The following is a 6,000-nucleotide window of genomic DNA, read 5'->3' as shown; positions in this document are numbered from 1 at the left end:
TATACAAAAATTCCCTGCTCATACTCTTTCATTGTTTTCTGTGGTGATGTGGTGCATGCTTTCAAAACAAAGGTGATGGTGATTTTTTTTAAGTTTCTGTTATTTTAAAAAGGAATTCGCTTCTGCAGAAAAGAACTTCCAGACAGAAGAAAGTGACAGTAACAGTGCTTTGCTGTTGGGAGTTTCTGAAGCTAGTTTCTCCATTATTACAGATCTTGTTTTTACACGGACATTAAATCCCTCCAACTCTGAAAGCAGGTCGATAAACCTTCTTTACGTTGGCTGCCGGACCAATATCTCATCGTAGCGCAGCGGAAGACGAATACATACGTAAAATAAGTTGTCGGTTAAACGGCATAAACGCGGACACGTTCAAGAAGGAGTCATCATCATTATTAACGTTATGCTTTGATTTGCTCATGTACATTTTACTTCTTAGACAGTAGATGGACGTGAACAGCGCTGTCACGTGAGCAGACATATTTCAGGTACAGCTGCAGTGATGTTCTGAACGGTATCCATGATTTGCAAGAAAGCAGACTGGATCAAAATAGCTTCATGAATTTTGATAGTATTTGATAGTTTTACTCTCAAGAATGGGAAAATGAAGATACAAGCATCTTAAACGAATACACAGGCTTAGCTGCCCCTCCAGTACACTCATCTATACAGTGTGATGCTGTCATGAGAACAGAGATTTCAACATTCGGAAGAAATATTGAAGTACTTTGCCTGCACTGTCACGTGAATTCTGCAAACCTAAAATATGAAAAGTCTAAACGGACTATTTCTTTTACATAAAGGACGGGGCACTTTAAACTACCAGAAGAAATGAACCCAGTGACAGTGGTATCTTTTTGAAATGAGTTAAATGATGCAAAATATCTTATTGACTTCAATCGGTTTTCGCACGTGCTAACAAGCTCGTGAGCACGAAGCACAGAGTACACACCCCATCAAGCCTCTCTGTGTTGAGGACGGGGAATTTGCGCACCGCCTGGTAAATCACACATATGTTAACACTAAGCTACAGCTAGCGTGTTTTAGCGTGTAGCCTGTATTAGCTTAAAACCAGTAGCCTATTTGGCCAGTTGGGGTCCGGCGGGGAAAGAGGCTTAGCCTTTCTAAGCTGAAGGACGTAGAACGGGAACACACACGATAGCTGTCGATTATTAAAGTGCCTGACTAAACTAACTAAATAAATAAAACCACGCAAAGTAATCGAATAGGCCCTACACAATGGAATCCGTCAAAGAATAATGTTAGTTTTATTTATTTATTAGACACCCGCAAGCGATAATGTCCTTATTTGTGTTGACAAGAAGTACGGAGCGCACCACCACCACGATAAATTCAGGTAAATAATATAAGCCTAAATCGCTCAAGAAAATTAAGCTTGTTTAAAATGATGCCACGTTTAGCCTTCTTAATTGCAGTTGACTAAAGCAGAGCGTTTAAGACGCTCATTGAAGTCAGGCACTTCTGTCTCCATGTTATTCGCACGACCGTAATGATATGACAGCACTCATTTTTATGTTTTTTTTTTCCCCTGCGTTTTTCTAAATACAATAATTCATGAATTGTATTCGCTTTGTACTGTTGTTTCTCTGTTGGCTAAATGCAAAACCATTTGAGAAAGGGGGGAAACATTCCGTGTGGAACCCGCTGCCTGTTTGCGAGTCCAACGGGGACCAAAAACGCCGTCCTGTTTGATCCAATCCATGACTTTCGCTTTTTCCAGCTGAGAGGAGAAAATCGGCTTCCGTCACAGATCCCACTCCTGCTGTAACGTCTCCTCGCTTAAGTCCTTTAACAACGCTGGGAAGGATCGACCAGACGAAGAGAATGTTGGAGAATTAATTGCGATGGACAGTTTTAATAAGGGGGGATTCTGGAATGTGTTGACGTCGTCAGTGGATATCGCGCAGTTTTTCACGCCCAGTTACCGCGTCTCGCAGAAGTGGATACGCACAGGGACAGGACGAGGGACCAGACCTTTCAAGTGACTTGGCCGGAGGGCAAGCGTTTGTGGCACTTTGTCACTCCGTGGATTAATTCGGCGTGAAGGAGGAGACGTACCATAGGTGCAGCTACGCAGAGACCTACCTGCTGAAATTTGATCTGCGTTCCCATCTCAGCCACTTGATCGCTGTCAGCACAGATACGTTTTCTCTAGCTAAACACTGCCGGCGGGTTTAATGCGGAGGAAAGCTCTCGTTATAGTTACAGAGATTGTCAGGCGGCGGTAGGATGGCTGTCTGCAACGCTTCCACGGGAGCGGCAACTATGCGTTTTCTGTGAAGAGTTTTTGGAGATCCGCTACAGGAATTTTGATTTTCTTTCCGAACTGGTCGTACTGGATTTTATAACGGGCATGTGTGGATTGAAAATGCACCGCCGAATATAAACCTATGGCACATCACCCGGACGCGGCGCAGGAGATCGGCAGCGTGGGGTTGTGCGGGAAAGAAAAGCAGCACACCTTGTATTGACATAATTTAGACGAAATCCGATGGAGAGAAAAGCAGCAAATATGGGAAAATATGAGGAATGAGAAGACACAATTCTCCTGAGCCTCATTACACTGGACAGGGCTGATGTTCCTTCTGCAAGGTAAACTTTAACTCTACACACACACACACACACACACACACACACACACACATATATATATATATATATATATATATATATATATATATACATATAGCCAAAGCGATGTGTTCTGCAAGTGCATTATTCTCAAAGTAGCGAGATGGTTTGACGTTTATGGCGTAGCACTGGTGCCGTTGCCTGTAATGAAGGTTTCGGCAAGAATAAGGAAAGGTTTTTTTGCGCAAAGGTAGTGATTCGGAGATACAATCTGGCAGTCAGGTACACCGCAAGGTCAAATTATGCTTCCTAGACATGCTTGATAAGGAGAAGGCATCTTGCTGCAATTTGGTTTTTCAATTTTCGGGGTGTTACATATTTTCTTCTTACTTTTCTACAATGCTTTCTATGTGAAGCCGTTTTTCGAATTGGGGTGGGCTGGATGTAAGTCAGTATATAATGGGCAGATTGGTTTTAAAACGTTAAAGATGAGGCGATTGCTACATTTAGTGGGCATGTTTGTGTCTGATTCGAGGGGATCTCGTCACCTGCGGTGTTGCCTCTTGCTGCGAGGGAACAGTTCGAAACAGGATCGAATTATATACGGCCATGGTACAAGGTAGCCCGAATTGGTATCTGAGTTGCCCGTGATGCATATCATAAAATACGTACTGAAAATACAGGCTGAAGATTTGTACAGAGAACATAACACTGTCAGCAAAATTCACCAATATCGCTTTGATGTCACAAGACTTATTGTTGGGACATAGCATGCCTGTGGTCGTACGATATACAGAAGGCTAATCTGTGATCTACTTAATTTTGCTTTTAAAGAATGTCCGTTTTCTGAAAACAGTTTGTCTGTCCACTTGTGATTCAATCCTTGTCTGATAATAATTTAAGTATGCATAAACCAGTGCTGGAAACTAGATGATTTTAGAGGATCGGGATAAAATCGCATGGAAATGGATGTCTTGTTTGAACTTCCAATATGCTAGACTGAAGAGCGCTACACTACATGAACATATGACTGTTTTTTCCACATGATTTCTTTTCTCATTAAATGTGGGGTTCGTTCACTGATATGTCCTTGCGATTACAGAAAAGGCTCAGTGTCCGCAAAAGAGCACAAGGTTAGGATCAAGTTCCCCTCAACCAGACTTATCAATCATTCATTGGTGCGCTGTAATCTATTAATTATTAAATACTGCGATGCTTTGGTTTTTTTTTTATATTGGAATAAAATAGATCAGGAATAATTCTTGTCCGTGTATATTTGCATTCTTTCGGGCACGGCCTTTCAGGAATCCAACTGAAACACAAATCTTGAGTTTCAAAAAAGGATGATGAGCTCGTTCTTCCCTTATTACGCTTTAAAATGACAGCGTTCCACACTACGACCCACGGGCTATCTTCAGGCAAATGAACTGCAGAGCGGCTAGCAAGCGGTTTTATGTATCAACGTATTCTCCATCCTGCGGCTTGCGTCGCTGGGTAGGGCTCTGTCTTTGCAGATTTTTTTCTACACTGCAGACAACACTTCTTTGGCAGTGAAGTCAAAGGGTGAGTGTTTTATTGCTAGTGGTCAGCGCACCTGCCGAAGAAAGTACCATTGCCTGTGTTTCGGTTTGGTTAATTTCGTCGGAAGAGTCGCCTCCGTAGTTTACGGTTGCGACATGCATCAACATCGACCTGGACTCAACACCTCCTTTTTATGAATGCTTCAACGGCGCGCTGGACCATTGTGGAATATCATCAGTTGGCGGGCGGCGACGGCAAGGTCCTCGCAGCTGGCACGCGCATTTAATTACACTTGAAAAGCTTGCCTCCGCCAAACAATCACGGGCAACGGATCGAGTTTCCCCTCTGCAGGTGTGATTACAGCTGGGCTTCGTAGTGCAAGACATTATTGTAGGAAACGGGCGAAATTATAAATCAGCAGTGATAAAATAAGAGAAAAATCACACTCGTTCAAATATAAAGAGAAAAGGGGAGGGCTGGGGTAGAGGTGCACCACAGACGAAAAAGAAATCGAAGCGAAAGGCTAAATGCATTTACAATTCACGGAGCTAAAATTGAGGAAGGGAGGCATTGAAAGAGAAAAAGGACATCGCTGATCACGGCAACTAACTTGCTTAACATATTATAGTAAAACGTCTTTTTCACTCATAATGTAATCATTTTGGCTGTACATGGTACCCACGTCTTCGAATGATATGTCGTCAGAGGTTTCTACCCTTGGGAGATCCTTGGGAGAGATTGTACATTTTCAGGACCTGTGTTAAGGTACAGGGTAACTACAGAAGTGCCAGCAAGGGTGTGTACCGTTTTCAGGTCTTAATGGACTGGTTATACGCACAAACGTTGAGTACATGAAAGAAGGCAAGGGTTGAGCGCTGGGTACGCGTTTGTGTTGGGACTTTTTCTGTTCAGCACCACGGACAGCGGTGATGTAGCTCGAGCAGCATGAATTTAGGGGCCGCCGTTCACTGTCACAGCAAAGATTGCTGTGGTTTGCCATCCTGACCTTTTCGTGAAACAGGTTCACGCAAGCGTTGATTTTGCACGCTTTTGGTTCTCCACGCGTTTATATCAGACCTGTTTCCCAGTGAGAAAGTGTGAAAAGGCATTTACACGACTCTAGTGAGGCCTCAGGTGAAATGTAAGTCCGTTAGAAATAAATCAGCCTTGGTGTGTTACCCTGTACATTTCGACACACTAAAACTTAACCGGCATAACTATTCTGCGTAGAGTACGTAATTAAATGAAAATGTGTGTATGGATTAGATAGTTGTGTTGTATTTGTAAATATTTTAATCCCCAAAGAAGCGACCGCGGCGTATTCAGACAGCGTCCGCGTGTGCTAGTTGAGATGACGTCATTTAAAAATAATGACCTGTCAGTCCGCGCAAATGTTCACTTCCGGTTACGTTCAGTGTGTTTTTACCTTTGTGTGCTTGTACCTATGTGACAACCAAACGAGAAACCGGCGAGATTCATTCAATATAATTAGTTGATCAAAACAGTGGTCGGTCCTTGTTATATGGCTGTCCTACTGTTTTAATTAGGATATAAGTAGCTGTGAATGATAAAGTAACAAAACAACTTTGCTCGGTTAAGGGCATTAATAAAGATTCTCGCTGGAGTCAGGGAATTCAAGTGTGTACCCCCACCCCACTCTCAGCACACATTTTCTAATATACCAAAACCCTAGCCTTGTTTATTTTCTCTTTAAGGTAGCAGCAGATGGTGAGCCAAAGGCCTCAAAACACAAGAACCCAATCTGGCCATATTTGCCCTACATTTCCTTGTAAGAAATGGAAGGGAAATTTCTTGTCATTACCAAATTTTAGGACTACTCATTTTTGCCCCTGTTGTAATGTTTTTCCTTTTTCTATTGGGGATTGC

General features: G+C 42.7%; 1 protein-coding gene across 1 annotated transcript in view; it reads left to right on the top strand.

The window, feature by feature from the left end:
- Positions 1-1,985: 1,985 nt before the first annotated feature.
- LOC118792021 (leucine-rich repeat and fibronectin type-III domain-containing protein 5-like) overlaps positions 1,986-6,000 on the top strand; it is a 43,178-nt gene continuing 39,163 nt past the window's right edge. The window contains exon 1 of the mRNA XM_036549707.1: positions 1,986-2,613. The gene's annotated coding sequence lies outside the window, so the exon portion shown is untranslated. The remainder of the gene's footprint in view (positions 2,614-6,000) is intronic.

The sequence above is a fragment of the Megalops cyprinoides genome, chromosome 17, assembly GCF_013368585.1.
Source record: "Megalops cyprinoides isolate fMegCyp1 chromosome 17, fMegCyp1.pri, whole genome shotgun sequence".
NCBI classification, from domain to species: Eukaryota; Metazoa; Chordata; class Actinopteri; order Elopiformes; family Megalopidae; genus Megalops; species Megalops cyprinoides.
Note: the sequence above shows the minus strand (reverse complement) of the source record. Positions and strands in the feature narration are given on the sequence as shown.